The following is a 20,170-nucleotide window of genomic DNA, read 5'->3' as shown; positions in this document are numbered from 1 at the left end:
AAACCTCATGACCTGGCATTGTGTCTGTACACTTCCTTTGCCTTTATTGAATTCTCTTTTAAGATCATTCATGTCTTATTCATACCATTGCTTCCTCGAATTCTCCATATAGCTTCATGCTGGTCTCTTGCTTCTTCTCAGCAAAGTGCAATGTGGCATAGATAGAGCGGACACCTTTTCCCCTCCATGTGAGTGTGAGCTGCAGGGCAGCTTTCAGCCTGGCTGGAAGCAATGAGGAGAAGATGCAAACCCTTGGAATTCACAATGCCTAGTTAGGTGGTCACAGTATGGTTAATAGCAGCATTTTGTAAGAAGCATTTAATTCCATCACTTTGGCCTTTAGACACAATATAAATGTAGGCTGCTAAATTTGCCATGTCAATGGTTTGGAAATGCACCCCATTTAAACTGAGAGGTTGTGTGGGAGACATATTTGGACTAGCAATGTGATTATATAATGAGTAGTCTTAAACAGTGGTTGAAGTGCAGGTAAGTGCTAAAGGCATTTTTAGGTAGCCAAAGACTTCAACAACATAGAGTCGTTTAATAACTCTACAACGACTGAAACATATGGTGTTTTCTCTTTGTATGCATTTCTGTGTCATCAGTTTCATGATTTATGTCAATTAACAGTGATTACACCACTTGAATATAAGTAGTACTGACTTCTTATACTGCCGGTAGAGTCCAGATCCCTAATGGAATCATACTTGCAAGCTTGCTAAATTCACCTTGGCTTCCTGTATGTCCCATATGTCCACAGGAATATTTAAACTGAGATAAATGTTCTATTTGTAACTAGAAACAGCCTTGATACCAAAAAGGAATCCATGTGAATAGGCCCTTAGGCTCACACTACAGTGTTTATTTGCACAGTAATTAATTAGTTCTAGTTTTTATCCTACTCCATGTGCAACAATTTAATTTCAAATTTAATCCTGTTGCTGAAAACAAAACTTATATTCTGCTTCTCATTGACCAGTATTTGTCCTAGTTCCAGCTATTGCTGAACATATTTGTTTAGAACTTTTATAAGGTTGTAAATAGAAGACTATAAAGTTTGAAAAATGTGTATGTATTCAGTGACTAGTCAAGCCTGTAGCAATGTCCATTAGTTAACAGGCCACACAGTGAGAAATGCTCCATTGGGAAACTTACTAATTTTCTTCCTATCCCTTCATTTAGGGCAATTTCATAGTTTAACTTTTACCAAACCCACTTAATTGTCAGTCTTTTCTCAGTCTAACAAAATACCTATCTTTCAGGTGCTCATTTTGTAGAATTGGAACCTTGATGAGTGCTCCAAATGACATTTTTTTCTTGATAATGTCATTTCAGATATTGAAAAACTGAAACAGAGAAACTTTAATAATAATCACTGCATATAACTAAAGGAATACATTGTATTTTTTATTTAGACCACAGTTTTGCCCTTCATAAGTACCATAAGCCAGTGGAGAAAGCAGACATTCCTAGAAAGCTGGAAGGAAAATAAAAATACAGGTTGATTCATTAAAGATATTTAAGTGTTTACAAGATTTGATAGATGTACTTAATATTTTCTTTTTATAGTAGTAATAGAAGATGGATTAATGGAGTTTAAGAAATCTTTGCTGTCAAAGATAATATAGTTGTCCCTTATAATACTGGTGTATTATATAGCTAAGTTATAGAAACTAATGTTTCTAAGTAAGAGTCTTTAGTGCTGAAAGTGAGAGGTTTATTGCTTTGATTTCTTTTAGGATGGCAAATTGATTCAATTTTGGAGTAATTACTTTGACATTAAATAGGAACCAACTAAGTTTATTGATGTCTGAAACATTAGAATGATTCTAGTAAATTATTGATACAAACTGTTCTCTTTTGTCCAATTTAATTGTTTCAGTTCAGTTTTTATAAGTGAAAACATGCCCTTTGTTTAAAAAGCATCAATAATACTTTTTTTTTCTTTAAACAAAAGCTCATGTGGAAAGGATTGAGAATAACTCATTTCCCTACAACGTCCAATGAGGGGGATAACAGGGAGAGAAATCTATTTTTATCTAAGTTAATGATAGAAATACATGCAGTATTTTGCCTCTACTACATCCACCTTTCCTTTTTCATCATACATTTTGGCCTCTGACTCATGTCACTGGTGGTACACAAAGCTTTTTTGGAAGGTAAGATAATGAATTGAGATTCCATTCTGTGTATATGAACAATCTTTTACATAAAACAGAGTCATCTGAGTCATCCTTTCCCTAGATACTCTCTTAACTTAACATCAATTCAATGCATGGGATTTCTTGCTTCATATCAAATACAGAATCCTTTGAGCAGTCATGGGATCCATTCTTGGCTGAATGGGTACTTTATGAAGGAAACCACTCACAGAAGATCAGCACAGTCTGTGGGATTGTAGGTGGATAGCTGCATTTTTTTATTAAGCCATTAGTAACAGTTAATAAAGATTTATGAAGCCCACTCAGTATGTGAAGTGAATCCATGAAGTTGCCTCTATTTGTTCTAAGTAGTCAGTCAGAAAAAAAAATGAAAGAAAATAGTGGTAAATGAAGCTTCCGTGAGAAATATTGTTTCACTAAACCATGATTGACTGATTTAATGTGATTGAGGTTTACTATGAAATGTCACTTTTAAAAGTATTTTTTTGGTTTAGTGGTTATTTTTATCTTGGAACTTATTTTCTTTCAACTAACAAGCATGAAATATCAACATGGTAAACTGACATTTGGACACCTGCTTTGTCACAAAATTGGATATTGCAAAAGGTAGTAGTGTTCCTGCTTTTCCACCAACTTTTTTTAAAAATCATATTTGTTTAAAAGCAGTCAAGTTTCCAAACAGTTTTTCATGCTTCATCTGAGTTTTTGAGTGCCTTGCTATCCCTGTGTGAAGCAAAATAAAACGAGACTGGGGCATGATGAATGGTTGGATTTAGCACTGAATGCATGTGAAATGTGAAGAAAACTGCGATGTGAGTAAGAGTCTTTATATTAGTATGTATCTATGCAAAACAGTTGAAGCAGTGTGAATTATATGCAGAAGTATAAGGGGCACTAGTCCATCTTGCTAAACAAGCCTGCCATAAGGCTGAATGCAAACGTACTCAAACCCTAAAATATTCTAGAGTATCTCTACTTTTAACAGTCATTTCACTCAAAGGCTGGTGGGAACCAAAATCCACTTTGACCACTACCCAAGGAGCACCTCTAGCTCTCTTGGTTTGTATCTTCCCAATGAGTCCTCCTGAATCCACAGCTTGGGTACGTTCTTGTGAGACTCCCCAGGCTGCTTTGTCCCCCAGAGGGACAAAGACCCAGAACAAAGAACACAAAATTAAACATGGTGACAGATACTGCAAAGTACAGGATATTACTCCATAGCTCAGATTTTTTTACCCTGGTGGGCTGTGGTCAACTGAAAACTCCTGCCCTGTATCATCAATGAGAAACCCTAACTTCCTGCTTCTTAATGGATCAAATCCATGCTCAGAGTGGGAGAACATCATGCTTCTACTGAGTGGGAGGCAGTGTGAGTCACAGCTACAGGGCATCTGAGAAATACTATGACTCCTCAATAGATGCATGTGCTCAGTTAACTCCCACCAGTTAATTCCTCCTTTCGCTCAGCACCATATGATGGAGCAGTGCCTGCACACATCAGTTCTTTAGTGCTCTGCAGAAAGGAGCTGTGCTTCTCAGCCTGGAGCATAGTTCTTTTTATTGAATGCTCAGCATTGAGGAAGGAAGGTTTTTTCTGTAGCTTGTTGTCCCAGGAAGCTGAATTGTATCACTGCTGCCTTACAGAGGTTTCAAGAAATATTTTTCTTCACCAAATATGCAAAGGAAGAGGTGCTGGCTGAAGTGGTAGGGGAAAAAAAAAAGAACATGCCATTAAAAAAGGGTAATAAAAAAAAATAAGAAAAAACTTAAGAAGAGAGAGAAGAGAAAAATCAAAATAGGATCATGGAGATACCCTGAGGCACTGAGGAAGGTGGCCAGAACTGTGCTAAAGCCACATGTGAAAATGAAGGAAGAGCAGACAGAACACATAACGAAGGAGAGAGAGCAGGTTGAAGTGGGAGGAGAGCTTAAAAGGGTATGAATGGAAACAAAGCAAGGATAGAAATGCTAAAGATAGAAAGAAATAGAAAGGTAATTAGGCTCCCATGAGGAGGAAAAGTCCGAGAGACTGAGGGGAGAATAAGAAGAGAAGGAGCACAGGTGAAAAGGAGACTGCAAATTTCATTCTCCTGGGCATAGCATCTCTCTCATACAGCATCACTTTCTGACTGGTACAAGAGGTTTATCCTGCCTTTGGATGTTTCCTTATCCATGTATAAGGTCTGAATTCAGTCCTTGGTATCCCAGTCACTCCAGTGCTTTGTTCCAAAAGACATTGTTTTCATGGCCAATCCAAAGGCCTCCTTTATATCTAGGAAGTCTGAGCAACATTTAATGAAAATGTGAAAGAAGAAACCAGGGTATTTCTAAACTAAGAGCAGACTTGAGCAGGATGAGGAAATCGGAACCACAACAAAGACAAATTTCCTTTTGTATTTCTTATTCAGTAAAGATGCAAGCAAAATTTAATTAGCTGTGTTTTTTTAGTTTTTTCTTTCATTCATTTCACCAACAAATCCTCTGCAGGCTTTGGTGATACCCTACAGTTTAACATTTTCTTTAATCAACACATAGATGACAAAGGAGTACAAAGTTCTTAATTCCTATTGTCTTTTTTCTTTTGTGGTTTCCTTTATGTTCACTCTTGGGGTGGCTAAAAACTAATTATTTAAATGCTTCTCAAAGTGTTTAATCTTTAAAGGTTTCTATCTCTGCGAGAGAGAAAAAGGCACAGAAACAGATTGCAAGAAAGATGTTCAAGAAAACTTTGAAGCCCTTAGAAAATATCACATGTTCAGCTTAGAACTATTTTCAAGGTTCTAAATGTTTCCATGATCTGATGACAAGGAGTTTGATTTCATTATCTTTGGAAATTTACTTAGAAAATTCATTTTGAAAATAACTTAGAAAATTGCTAACAGCAAGTAGCATCTAGCACTTTAGATTTTCAGCACTGCAATGGAGAAGATACAGGAACAAGTTTATCACATGCTGTCCTGATGCAAACAGCAAATTGACATAGGCTGGCGTGGCTCTAGGAGAGGCTGGGAAGGGGCTTCACCTGGGTGCAGCTTGAAGTGAGAGAGAGCCATCCACATGCCCATGAACAGCTTGGAGGAGAATGGGAGAGAGGGACCAGGTGAAAGAAGATGAGGACGCTGCAATGAGAGTGGCCAGATACCCTGTCTTACAGCCAGCACCTGCTGCACCATTTAAAGCCCAGACACTTTGAACTGTTCAGAATCTGTGTCCTGGCAGTAGGCAGTGTAGCCAGTCCGTATCAGATTTTGCCCGAAAGTCTTTCACCTTAAACCAGGCAGTACAACTGAAAAATGGAAGAAAATGGCAATTGTCACAGATTTCCTGTTTGCTTGCGATGGTTGAAGGTGAGGAGAGTGGGGAAAGAGGGGGAATGAACAGTGACAGAAAGATTGTTTTAAACTCTGGAGCCGCTGCTCAATTTTAACTTTTTAAAATAGGAAGTTTCATTCTCTTCTGAAATCTATGAGATGTAACTTCCCAGGGCTGAATGTCCTCTTCACAGTGAGAAAGGGGGATCCAGGCACCATGATAAGACAGACATCTCTGAAAAGAAACGGCTCCAACATCATGGCTGTTTAATAAGAAACACTGAGCATTGCTTTAAACTAGAAGCTAAATGTATAAATGAATATTGAGACTCAATCATCATATACTTGTCCCCCCTTTTTTCTTATAATTTTCAGCACCAATTTGATGGATTCTGCTTAAGAAATCATTAATTATAGACTGGGCCATAAAAACAAAATAGAAAGTTTCAGATAAATTTCCCCTTGTAAATTTTGCTTTAGTTTGTATTGTTGGTGCCTTGTTGGGGGGGAGAAGTCAGTAATGGGTACATTAGCATCTTTGGTCAATTGCAACTGTTAGTGTATCTTTCATTTTGTTATTTTATCTTTTTTTTTCTTTTCTTAGGGGCTTGAAACACTGACCACACTTCTACCAATTTCTGTCTGTTAAATAGTGTTGCCAATCTTCTTCTGTACAATAGGAAACACATTTGAGAGGGAAGTAACAGGACAGATCATGCAGCATTTGTATATTAGTGACAATGCATTGCTGATGGTATTTTCATATTTTGCTCTTCATGAATTTAGATTATACTTATCTTTCATCAAAATTCCATTAATCAGTATTTTCTGTAACAAACAAGGAAAACAAAGAAAATAATTATTTCAAGAGAACAAAAATTCTGTCAGGGAATAATTGTATTTAAATTTTATTAATATTTATCCCCTTTTACAAACATTTCTATAAGCAAAATTAAGCTCAAGCTGATGCACTTCATGGTTTCATGAGGCTACAGGACTTCACAGAGCAGTTTTCCATTGTTAGGGTATCTGCCATAAATATAAGGGAGTTCATTATTTTTGTCCTAAACCCCCTATGTTTGTAGTCTATTGCAAAACCATGAGAAAATTTTGTGTGGCTAACAGCCTTTGTTTCAAAGATAGTGGGGAACGGAATACAAATGATTGAGGTGGAAATGCCAAGGCAAAACGACATGTGGAAAATTGTAAAACACCTTTTTCAACTTGTAAGCTTGCCTTTTAGTGAATTTTCAATTCAGTTTTTGAAGAAAGCATTTAATAGATAGTGAAGTAGGATACATTTGCTACAGATGTTTCTGCATATAAATAAAATGCCCCCTGTCTTTGTGAATTGCCTTCAATAAACACTCTCAGTGTTGTGGTTAACAGCAGAACCTATGATTATTCAGACAATCTAACATGCAGGCAGATTTCTGTTCCCATATGAAGTTCCCTACCTTTCCCTAAAACACTGTGCAGACCAGCTGTGCTCCAGTTCCCTGGGAACATTAAAGCAGTGTTTAAGACCAGAGCCTGGGACTCTAATGAGAACAGTGTGGATTTAAAGAGTCAGCCAGATCTGAGAGGGGAGTGGAAGCATCACTTTATTGCATCTCGTTCCTGTGAGAGTCAACATCCAGTGCTCTCACAGGTAGGGGTTGGGGTGCTCTGCAGTAAAAGTGTGCCCAGTTCCCTGCAGCCGGGGCTGCAGTAAGTGAATGCAGGCTGTGAGCTTACCTGCTTACAAAGTGCGGCTGCCCCTTCCCCTTCCACCTCAGGCTGAAGCGTGGTGAGGGCATTACACTGTGATAATCGGTTCACTCTGGAGTTTCTTATGCTCTTTGCCTTAAAAACCTGTCTGGAGGGTGCTGCTAGATGGGCTGAATGCACATCTGCTTGGTTGCCAGGTTTAAGTGCAGTGCTTGGGTCCATTTCAAAGCAGAGCCCCAGCACTAGCTTTAGATCATTGCTTTGTGGGATCGGGCACAGGGTGAGACTCGAGACAAGCCCCAGCATGAGCCATCCCTACAAACAGTCCCTGGCTCACAGCAGCCTTTCCATCAGGCTTAATGAGCACAGGCATGAATAAACCGATGAAACAGATGGAACCCACTCTGGATTGCAGAGGAGCTCAAGGACTGTCTTCCATGAGCAGGGACGAGAAATGATCGTTTGCCAGCAGTAAGTTAGGGCAACAATTAGTTTCAATTTAATTCACATTAAGACCTCAGACAAGGGCATAGTTAACCCCAGCTGCAAAGGAATATATCTGTACTTATTGGTTGACTTTCTGAGTGAAGAGGTGTATGTGAATCAAGGTAGTGATTTCAAGAACATGGCAATGCTGCTTTTATAGACCAGATACATTTTAAAGTTGAATTTTATTTTTTCTCTTGGGTAAAGCTAGGATAAAAGTAGCTAATGTGTAATACAGACATCCATACTGATGTAATGGTTTAGGCCATCATCAGGACAAAAAAAATGTTGAACCATATTTTCTGAAAAGTCAGCAAATTACAGTGAGGGATATAAAGAAAGTTGAGTTAGGAGCAAGTGCATAATCTCAAATTTAGCAGTCAGTCAAGAAGTTAGGTTTATGTGCACTGCTTCTAATAGTGAATAAAATCTCTCCTGCTGAATGGAGTCACTGAAGTTATATGCAGTGTTTATATCCCAGTTGAGTTTCATCATCCTTGTACAAGTCTTCTGAGAACCTGTTTCCAGTAACAGAACCAGGTTGGCAATGCAGGCTATACACACATCTGTTTCCTGGAGCATGGCAAATCTGCAGTTTGCATCACAAACTGGGTTGCACATGTTCTAGAAAGCCTTGGGCGTTGATTCTGAAGAGGAAATATGTTAATATGGGTTATTTCAGAATGGTTTTCAGGTTTAATTTAGTTGGTTACTCTGAAAACAGAAACCTATATAAAATCTCAGCAAAAGTAGAGAGTCTTTACTTACTGTAAGGCCTTTTTTAATTGCAGAGAGTGATGGTGAAGTTTGGGGTGAATAGTTCTGTGCAAAAGTTGTGGTGAGGCTTAATGAAGATTATTGGCTGCCAGAAGACAGAAAAAAATACCAGCAGAAATGAAAAATGGATCATTAACTAACGTCTCAGCTGACTTGAAGCACATTTTGTTTGCCTGCCTGACAAGCACATACATCGCACGGAAGATTCATGTTATATTTTCCTGTTGTGGTCTGGTGACAACTGAAATACAAGATGTATAGCAGGAAGTTTTCGGTAACTCTCCAGGTGATGAACTGGTATGAAACATGAGATGAAAAGAAAATTGCAATGAAAATCCATTTTCTTTGCAGGTTTAGAAGATACACCTGCCAATTCTATTTCTTTGGGAAATGTACTGAAACCCTCAGGGTTAATCTATTGTCCTCCTAATATAATGCCATATTCTGTAGTTCAAAAACATGTAGAAGCTCCCATCTGCCATGACCACGAGGGTCACCAAACAGAGGACAAAATATAGTTAACATTTTCAACACTACATAGGACATTCACTAGATTGGAGTCTAACATCCTGGTGTCAGCAGGTGGCAAAGCACATTACACACTTGTGACCTTTGAGCAATTCCATATGTTCACCAAACTGGTAGTCAAATATGGATTCAGGCAGTACCCTTTTTCATAAAAAAGATGGTGAATGAAGTCAAATTTTGTTGTAACATCCTTATTTCAAAAATACTCACATAAAAGGATTATGAAAATGCTATTTTTTCATAATCCTTTTATGTGAGTATTTTTGAAATGTTATTTTTATACCAACATCAATTTATCTTCTATTTTTCTCAGCTTATGTCAGAGGTCAACTGTCTTTTCAATTTACTAATGCAATGAACAGTATAGCAAACTCCTGTAATAGCAATTTCTAACCTTTTTCAGTTTGCAAATCTAATTTATTTTCAAATGAGTTGCTTTCTCTTGTCCAGTCAATACAAGGTACTATCAGTAGATACTTCTTCACAATTTTGAGGATTTCTTAGAAATGGAACCATGGACCATCAACAAATAGAGTTCACAGTTTGAGATTACCACTGTAGAAAGAATACTGATAGTATTGATAATACTATGCATGAATCCACTAACAGGCATTTTCATCAGAACGGAAAAAAAATCCATTCTGCCATGAGGTCTATTGGAAAATTTGATTTCTCTCAGTTTGAAAATTAACTGATACTACAGGTTTGTGTTTTGGTATGTGTAGCATTGTTGCTGATTGCCTCAATTATGGTGTGTTTGTTTGCCCTTTTGAGTCTCTGTCTGGTGACATGTAATGAAATGAAGAATTCCTTCTTCATGTTTGCTGAAGGCTTATCATAGCCAAATGTTTAGGTGGTAATTATACAGGCGGGATGTGGGGAAGACTTTCCATGTGCTTCTGTGGTAAAAGAATTTAATTTTTTAAATCATGGTTGGTATATCCCTGAAAATATTCCCGACTCAGACAGAATTCTGAGATTGGAGAAGTAGTGACTGAGCAAGGACCTAATTAGATTGATCCCTATGGCAGGAAGTCAGACTGTGGATTATGTTGTTCTTAGCTTCTACAGCTTGTGAATTTCAAAATACATGTGCAATACAAAGGAAGAAAGTTAAAATACCCTTAATGCCATTCATTTAAAAGAATTGTTCAGCTTAAGGTTTAATTAGGGGTGAGATTAGCTTGTAGGATTTGGATCTGTAAAACTTACTTTTTTTGTTTGTTTTATAGGAGGAAATACAGACTCTTATATTTAGTTTCAGGCATGCTACTTTAGATTTCAAGCTTATTCTATCCTCTCTTTAAACTAAATTTAAAAATTAAAAGATTGCAAACATTGTGCCATTCAGTTTTTACCAAAGCCCAATGGCAATTTTTCTTCTTGTTAGTTGAAAGCTAACAATGGGGGAAAAAGCATACTACCCATCCTTGTTTTGACTGACACTGTGAATCTTGTTTTCTTCTTATCTACCTTGAGATGAGAGATGTAACTGTGCAATGAGATGTAACTGTGTTGGGATGAAATTTTTGAGAGACTGACCCAGGACCTGACATTTGCCAGAGATTGAGTTGGCCAAAGAAACTTTGCTTGTTGCCCTGCTCCCTGTCCATAAGCAGGCAAACATTCTCTTCACCCTGCTGAGAGCCACCCATGACTGCAACTCAGCAAACCAAACAGAAATTCATTGAAGTGCTTTCCAAGTGAGACACTCCTGGGAAGGGCTTGCAGATTCAGTTGAGAGCTTACATCTGGACTCACCCTTTGTGTCTAGCTGGGAATCTTGCCTCACATCTTACATTAACTTGTTTAGGCATTTCCCAGGAATGCAAAGAGGTCTTGACATTCAATGGAGAAGTTTAGACAAGTTTCATTAAGCTAATTATATACATGGACATAGAACCAAGCTCTGGAAAGGGTCTCATGAAAAAAATTAATATTTCTGTATGTAGTGCATAGGGATTGGTTTCTGATGGTTTGGCATGTGTGATTGAATTTACTGGTCTCTAATAAGATACAAGAGACATGGAAACAATATCTTAAAGATCCTGACTCCTTGTTCTGAAATTGTCCGAGGAATTCAAAATTTTTTAGGAACACACAAAAATATATCACACTTGCTTAGGAGTCCTGAATAACAATTCATAGGAAAGAACAAAAACTTTCAGACTTAGAGGCTTTAAAACAACTATCCAAAAGCATGTTCTGATGCTCCAATCATTTCTACAGAGTAGTCTAAAAAAACAGATGTCCTCTTGTGGAGCCTAGCATCATAAATATTAAATCTTTGTCCCAAAGTATAACTCACATTCATGGATTGATTATATAGCAAAATATTGAGCTAGCCAGAGAATGCTTATAATAGCATCTTTCAAAGCTTTCCTCCAGATGGAGCATCTGTCCCCCTGCTGCTGTGCCAGTGTCTATAAAATATACTATCACTAGCTTAAAAATGATTTTTATTGAGTAAAATGAAACCAGAAGTCTGTTGTGGTTTAGATTATTGTTTCATATATTAATATTAAGTGCAATTTCTCAAACAGGGATAATAAATGAGAACTGGCATTATATCCAAGTTTAGTTAGTGCTGTAAGGGGACAGTAACAAAGCAGTTTTTTCAAAATTGAGTCTGTGTTTAAACTGCCTAGGATCTTATTATTTTAAAACATGCTTGTAATGATTACTTAGAAACTCTGCTGGAAGAATATGTTGTTCTAAAGAAAAACTTTATTACTGGTCTTGGGCTAGGAGAAATCATATACTGATAAAGTGTACATATTTTTCCTAACCAACATTAATATACAATTACACAATTCAGTTGAAATATAATTTTCAACTTAAAAAATGAAAAGAAAAATCAGTTTTTTATCTGTTTTTCTCTTTTCATTCCCCATTATCTAACATACAATGATGTGTTTAGCTTAGTAAAATGTACATTCTTAGTTTTGTCCAATGCACTATCTGCAAATTCATTGCACAGTAATTTTGGAGCATTCATGTTTTGCTCTTTTCCATTAAAATACAGAAATTGTCACTAGAAGTGTTTCTTCAGGGTTAAAATTCCAAATCTGAGTGCGCCCAAGATGCACCTAACCATACCTGAGGCAACAGCCTTATACCCAGCCATTTGACGGAATATCCCATTCCCTTCCCTTGGCAGCAGTGGAGGCATGGTACAAGAACTTTGTTGTGAAGCTGTTTATTGTGAACTGTGAATAGTTACATCAGGAACGAGAATGCTTAACTTCCCTAAATTTCATGGAGCCAAGCCTTGTTCACATCTACAAATTTGTGCTGTGTTATACTCAGGAGAGTCAGAATGACTGTCTGAGGCTTAATGATTTCAGGACAGACAGGTGGTAAGGGAACAACTTTGATCTCATGAGAATCCATAAGGGTTTAATGAGGACTTAAATGGAGCTTCCACCTGTCCCAGTAGAGAACTGAGTTTCAGCTTGTGTTCTAAGTGCTGTGATCTTGTGCTATTCGTCTGGCTCAGTAGAGAAAATGATCACTGGTTTCAGGGGGAGCGAGATCTAGTTTCTAATCCTGCTTGTGTTAATTATGAAATGAACTCATCAGGGAGTTGGCTGGATGTAGCATTTTGGTGTTTCAGCTGCAGCACCTCATAAGCAGCTTCCATGTTTACATCTGGTTTTACACTAATCTGTAAACATTTCTAGATAGCAATCTCTTCTTACATCTTGTTAAGCTCGTGGAAATGACTGTTTTCCACAGACCTGAAAAATCAGTGAATATTTAGACCATAACACCATTTCCAGAAGCTTGCTGCCATGGTTACCTTTCCTAGTAGCTTACAAGGAGTATGTCAAACCAGAGTGAAGGGAATCTGCTCAGCTATGTTCTAAGATATATTCAGCCAATGCCGCTAGAGTTTTGATTAAAGGTGCTGAGCCTGTGGCATAAGAAAATTTTCACTCGATCCATTTTCTTCTACTCTCTGGAAGAGAGGAGAACTCAGCTATTCAGTTAAGTCTTACCTTAGGTCTAATTGGAATGTCTGATCACTGTCTAACTCAATTTGTGAAAAACAAATGTCAACCCTCTATGACTCCTAAGGTTAGATCCTATGCCTGGCATCCATTCTAGCAACATGTTTGTTCCAGTGAAGAGAAGCCCCTCCATAGCAAATAGTAACTTCCTTTAAATGACAATGTCTGCACTTTATACTTGTCCCTTCAGGAAGGACTACCTGAGGAAATAGTTGCTTGAGAAGGAAAGGAGGCCAGACAGAATTAAGAATTTCAAGTCGATTCATGGCATGATATTTATCACCTGGACAGAGAAATATCAGCTTGGGCTCCAAAGCTGAGTATCTTATATCACTTTGGAAAAGCCCTCTTTAGTGCCTTGAGTTGCAAAATTATGGTTTTCTTGCTACAAATAAATAATGCATTTTGCTCTTCTTTTCTTTTCCAACCTTCATTCCCTCACTGAATGCTAAGAAAATCTTATCTCACAAAGCTGCCAGCTTTAAGGGCAAGAGAAGGACAACACGCTTGACCCAGAGGAAAAGGAGAATGAGGTTTTAGTTTATAGCAAGACCTTTCTATCTGTGTTAGGTGGGTCTGGCCAGACATCAAACAAAAAATTTGATGTCATGGCTCAGCATCTCCTAATATGGAAATCAGGGGATGCTAATGCACACCATCTAGTTGTGCATTACAGGCAAAGGGCTGTTATTGTTTAGGCATTGTTGATTCTCTCTAAGGAATGAGTGCCCTGCAGAGCGACTTCGACAAATCAGAGGGCTGGGTGATCACCAGTGATGTTCAAGAAGAGAAAGTCCCAGACTCTGCATCTGGAATATGCAGGGGGCAGCCCTGGATACATGGACAGATTGGGAAATAGGATGCTGGAGAGCAGTGCCATGGAAAGGGACCTGGGGGTCCTGGTCAGTGGCAAGTTGAAGGTGAGCCAGCAGTGCCCTGGCAGCCAGGAGGGCCAGCCCTGTCCTGGGGGCATCAGGGACAGCATCACCAACCAGGCAAGGGAGGGGATTGTCCTGCTCTGCTCTGCACTGGGGCAGCCTCACCGCGAGTGCTGGGGGCAGTGTTGGTCAAAACAATATAAGAAAAATAATAAACTGTTAGAGAGTATCCCAAGGAGGGTCAGGAGGATGACGAAGGGTCTTGAGGGGAAACCATATGAGGATCATATGAGGTCAGCTGGTCTGTTTAGCCTGGAGAAGAGATTGAGGGGAACCCTCATTGCAGCTACAACTCCCTTGTGAGGGGAGGAGGAGGGGCAGACACTGATCTCTCTTTGGTGGCCAATCACAGGACTGGAGGGGATGGCCTGAAGCTGTGTCAGGAGTGGTTTAGGCTGGATAGTAAGAAAGGTTTCTTCATCCAGAGGTTAATTGGGTGCTGGAACAAGCTCCTCAGGGAAGTGGTCACAACAGCAAACCTGACAGAGTTCAAGAAATATTTGGACAATACTCTCAGGTGCATGATGTGACTCTTAGAGATGGTGCTGTTCAGGGCCAGGAATTGGACTCAATTATCCTTACGGGTCCCTTCCAACACAGCGTGTTCTGTGATTCTGCAATATAATTAGCCAAATGTGCCACGCGTCTCTGCATATCTGATCACATCCAGATATGATGGCAATAACTAGCACAATTTAACTGGAGTCTACCAAGAGGTGGGTCTACCTCACTTCCAATTTTTGTTCAGTCTCAAGGCAGTTGAGAAAACGTGACCTGAGAGATACATTTAAGTGTGCTTCCAAACCAAGTTTAAGGTGTGCCATTCCGCAGTCCCATGAGCAAGTCTGAATGCATTTTGAAACAAATTAAGTTCTGCAGCACCTCAGCAGAATTTAATGAAAATCACAGCTACATTCTGCACAGAAGCAATGAATAATTAGTCATGGAATTTGCCCAACACCATGACATGGAAACCTGGCTTTATTTTATCCACTTTGACTTCCTCCCCACCTGCCTATGTTTATTACATTTCAATAATTAAGTGGAGCAAGAAAACACTCCCTTTACTCTTGAAAAAATTCTAATTTATAGATTTTGTATGTGGTTTTCTTAATTCCTGTGAATAGATTTGTTTAGGGAGCAGTAAACACATGAAAATTAATTTGAAACCATAATCAGACTATGGAGTACAATTATTCTTTCCCAGACTAAACAAGCTTCAAGAAGTTCCAGGCTAGCCTTCTTCTGATGGGACAGACTGTTGTTGAAGAAAAGGATTCTTTCTGAGATCTTCATACTTTCTTTCCATACGTTGTGTAGAACTGTTGCCCTAATTTTTCTGTTGCTGTTCTCTTTGGAATCTTCTAAGTCAAATTATAAAAATACAAGGAATTAACTTTGGGAGCCTGTTTGCATTTGTGCCATGAAGAGCATGATATTTTCTCAAAGAAATTATGCCAGCTGTGTTGGTATACTGATGTTAATCTCTTCCTGTCGTGTGGTTGCTCTCAACTACCATATTGTCTCCCAGGACGTTTTTAGAGATGTGTTCATGCACATTGTGTTGGGGTTTTTTTCACTAACCTGCCAAAAATTGTTATGTTGTTGCGGGGATATAATTTACTTCTATGAGGAACAGAAATCCAGTCTAATCTGAGAGCTATGGTTCAGATCTAGCACAAAACCTGACAATTTTCACTCCAGTCAGACTCAGGTTTGATACATAGAATCCAAATCTGTATGGAGCCAAATACAGACTTTGGGTATGAGAGAAATATTGCTCCATGTTTGCTCTCAAAGGTGAAACGCCTGTCACGTGCAAACACTGCTCTGGTGAATTTACAGTGGGTTTAGTTTAATTGGGCCAACACTGGACTCCAGCTTCACAAACTTGTGTCAGAATAAATAATTTCATACCTAAGCAAGAACAAAACTCCAGTGTAGAAATAAAGTTCTTTAATTCTTTTCTTGTGTAACAATCAACACACATTATTTTTTATTATAATAATTAGGACTAGAGAAATAAGCTCTAGCCAAAATAAAAGCCAATTAGGTATTATTGTTATTAATACTATCTGATGATGTGATCTGCAAAAATAATGGGTACATTTTAAATGCCTTGGATGAAAATATTGAAACGTGAAGGAATGAAGTTAACATCTAAATTAAAGGCCTGATTTATTTTTTTGTAGAATGCCAGGCTCTTAAACAAAGCCAAACCCAGTGGCGTGCCAGTAAGTTAACAACATACCACCATGAGAAAAACTTCAGTTGGATTTATGGTCCCTCTGTCTGAACCTTTTCTGTTTGAAGATGCCTAGCTGAAATCTGCACCATGGGTGGCAGGAGTGTGAGAGGGGGAGAAGGCTGCAGTCACTTTCCTGGTCCCTCTTGCAAAGCAATGGCACGATAGCACCAGCAGCCTATAGGGACTTTCTTCATGTTAGGAAGAAGCAGACAAACTGTCTCCTCTTGTTCTAGTCACAGCATTGCTTTCTTAGGGAGTTGTTTTTCTCAGCTTGAAATATTACAAATAATAAAATGGAGCATTATTTTCTATTCTATAGAGCATTATTTTCTATTCTAAATTTCTTTGGAAGTGAAGGTGATGTAAAAATTATTTCTGACTGGAGAGAATTATTATCCTTCTTGCTGTTTTAACTACTGGAACACAAGAAAGAAAGAATCATGCTCATGGAATAAATAAATTAAAAGATGGGGAAAAACCCTAAAGCATTTTACTGGGCAAGTAAATTTAAACAAAAAAAAAGCAAACCAACCCCATCAAACAAAAACAACTTTCACTTTTGGAGTCCTTGTGACTTAATTTGGTCTTTGTGCTGCAAACTTAAAAAAATATAACTAGGCAATTTCTCATTATACTGTTGGACAAAATTTCCTTCACTAGTAGAAAGATAACACAAGCTTTTTGACTCAATCTCCTTCATGTTTTGAAGATATAGCCAAACCCCCCTGCTTATATTTCATACTGCAGCAACACAGACACTTGAGGGAGAGATATTCTTCAGTGTACTTTTTCCCTGGAAGTCGTTCAAAACTGGTAGGAGGAAAACAGGCATCCTGCCATGAGCCAGCATTGTCCTCTCTCTGCTTTCTACATCTGGCAGAAATCCTTGCTGTCACTCCCACCCCATCCTATTTTACCTCCCCCTGGAATCTACGTGGAGGGTTGCTTTTTTATCATTATTGTGATCAGTCCTGCAGCCTTCTCATTCTGCCCAGATTTCTCCTCTGAATACTTGCTTACTTGTCTGAAGTCTCCTTCTGTGCCCATCCTTGTATACCATCTGCATTTATAGGGGTCTGTCTCATTGGGTGTCAGAAACACAATAAAGCCATGACTACTTCGCATTGAGACCCTGAGAGAAAAATCAGTAACAATAGCGTCTTAACTAGCATACATTTTGTAATGTATAACATTGCCAGACAGCAAAATGCAGTGGATGAACAAGAAATGCTCCATTGAATCCATCTAAAGGGTGAAATTCTGGACTTTCTCATATTTAAAATAATTTTTTTTTTGCACAGCTGTTCTCTGGTATTTAGAGGTTTGTTTTTGCTAATTCAAGCACAGCATAGACAGAGTAACTACAGATCTGCTTTAATTTGCACCACCTGCGTTATTTCCCTTGCCTGTACCTAACTCCCCATAAACCTCTCAAAGCCTCTCATGTTTGAAAGTTTGGCTCTGGGTGGTTAACTAGACCATCTAAGTTTCATGGGATGTCTTTAAATATGCACCCTCCCTCAGCATGTTCAGGAAAGTTTTTGGGAACTATTTTTGTCCCCTCTTTTAGGGGTGTTCTTTTAGGAACCTCCCAGAAGACAAATAAATTTCCTGCCAGATTTCATAGCGTATATATGATTTACTCTGACTCTCCATCCCAAGCCACGATCCTGGGAAATAGTCTATACTAGTGCCAAAAGAGATTAATCAGTTAGGGAATCAACACTATTGACAACAAAAATAACAACATGCTCACTTTAAACTCTGATCTCCATGAAAGCTGAAAACCTTCCTTTCTCAGAACATTCAAAGAATTAAAAAGTATCCAAATAAAATTGGCACAGAAAACAATTTCCATTTGTAGGAAAAAAAATGAAGTTGTTCAAACACTCTCATCCTTACTTGGGCCAGCCAGGGGAATTTTCACTGAGAAGTGAAAAAGGAAAAGCATAGTCCCCTTCAAGGAAGATTTTGTTTTACTAAATAATTCCTTAAAGTGGAATTTAATTTCAGTGCAGAAGGAGACATCTACTCAGGAACACAAATTTTTCTAACAAAAGTTGGACTTATTTGCATTTCTTTTTTTTTTTTTTTTTCCAAAGCAGAGAAATTGTCTCTTTTGAAAAATAATGTGGCTTACTTCTACTTACCTGAGGACAACCTTTTTTTGTAATGCATTCAACTGTTTGCCAGATATTATAAATTTTTCCTTTTACTTCTCTAATTCTGTCTTTGGCTATCAGAAATTCATAAATTAAAATTAGAAATTCATTCTAAAATTAGAAATTCATAGTAGCATGTCTAGCAAGAGCATGCCTTAAGCTTAAGCCAGTAGTATGTCTTAAATGTAATTCCCATGATTTCTGCCCTGATCCTGCCCTGAGGATTCTGCCCTGAGGATAAATTTCCTCTTATTTAGCCAAATTTCCTTAAGAGACTTTGTAGCCATTGATTTCTTTTTTTTTTTTTCCTATTAAGTGTAAGCTACCTATCTTATAAACTTCTCTGCTTCCTTGCACTAACCTATAGATAAACCTAAAATAAGTTAGGTCTATGACTGGAATCTTTTCAGATGCTGAAGCTAGCTAATAAATTCTGCTTAACTCAGACCAGGTATTTTTTTTTCTAGACAATGATTAAGTACATATAATTTTTGTGATCCTTGGTAGGAGGGTGATAGTGGACAAGATTTAGATTTATACTAAACAGTAGGACTGAGTAGGTTTCAGAATTATGACTGCTTTTTATGTATATCTAGTATAGCCAAAAAACATCAATTGTGTTAGAATGGAAAAATTTATTACAATTTTTTCATCATGTTTAGACAACAATGACAGTTGTAAAGGGTTTCATGGCTGCAGGTAGGGCAATTAGATGAGTGTAGTTTTAATGTTGCTGAATGTGGCAGCAGACTGGAAAATATTTCATTTATATAATGTTTCATCAATCTTTAAATAAACTTTAGTTTCAATTAGGATATGCTTGGAACCTGTTACCATGATACACTGGTGCACATGCTCCCTCTTTCAGCTGTGCTTCATCAGTTATTTAGGGTCATATAGGTGACCTTTCTCTATACCTTGGCAGGTAGTGAGAGTGGCAAATGAATGCACCTTTTTGTACCACTCGGCTTAAAAATGCAAAATTTATTCCTGAGGACATCACCTCTCACTGTACCCTTCTGTTTCAAGTAAATGTTTTTTGTTTGGAGCTATTATGAGAACACTGCCCCTTCTCACTCTTTCCAAATGAGAACCACATGCTGGTAGCTTGGGATCTCTCGGAGAACAGCAATGCAGTTTCTGATACATGATTTTGGCTGTTTGCATCGACAGCTATCTCAAGGGAAGTAAGGAAAAACTCAGAATGACAACTGTTCTATTATAAATATTATCATCTTGGGAAACAGGTTGGAGAAGTACATAATGAACAAAAGCAATATTACCTAGCCTTCTCTAAAATTACTCTTTTCATTATAAGCAACCAAAATATATCAAGCTTACATAAGCTGTGATAATAATTTATATTCCCAAGTAGACAGAGTTTGCAGCTGGAGGTGAAACTTAGATTTGTTTCATAAATAGAAAAGGGACAGGACGACTAAGATGCATGTGCTTTATTTCCATTCTGACTGGCAGTGGGAATAAGGCTTTCTCATTTTTACCTTTCTGAATTTGAATTTGCACACCTATTGCCAAAATTCCTCTGCCAAAATTCCTCCCTCCTTTCCACCTTTCCCAAAATCATGCAAAAATGCTAAGCAGTGGTATCACTGCAGATCACAAAAACCAGAAATACTGTGGTTGAGGTTGGTATGTGACCTGCTATTCTGACATTATCAAATGATGGTATTGTTACAGCCTTGCTGAGCAGGACTTTTCTGGGAGTGCCCAAAAGACAAGCCAGTTCCCTTGAGTATCACAGCCATACTTTAAAAAGTAAATATTTACATATTATATTAAAAATGTAAATTACATATGTATTTTTAATAAGG

Source organism: Zonotrichia leucophrys, chromosome 3 (genome assembly GCF_028769735.1).
Source record: "Zonotrichia leucophrys gambelii isolate GWCS_2022_RI chromosome 3, RI_Zleu_2.0, whole genome shotgun sequence".
Lineage (NCBI taxonomy): Eukaryota > Metazoa > Chordata > Aves > Passeriformes > Passerellidae > Zonotrichia > Zonotrichia leucophrys.
This window is presented reverse-complemented; position numbering follows the sequence as displayed.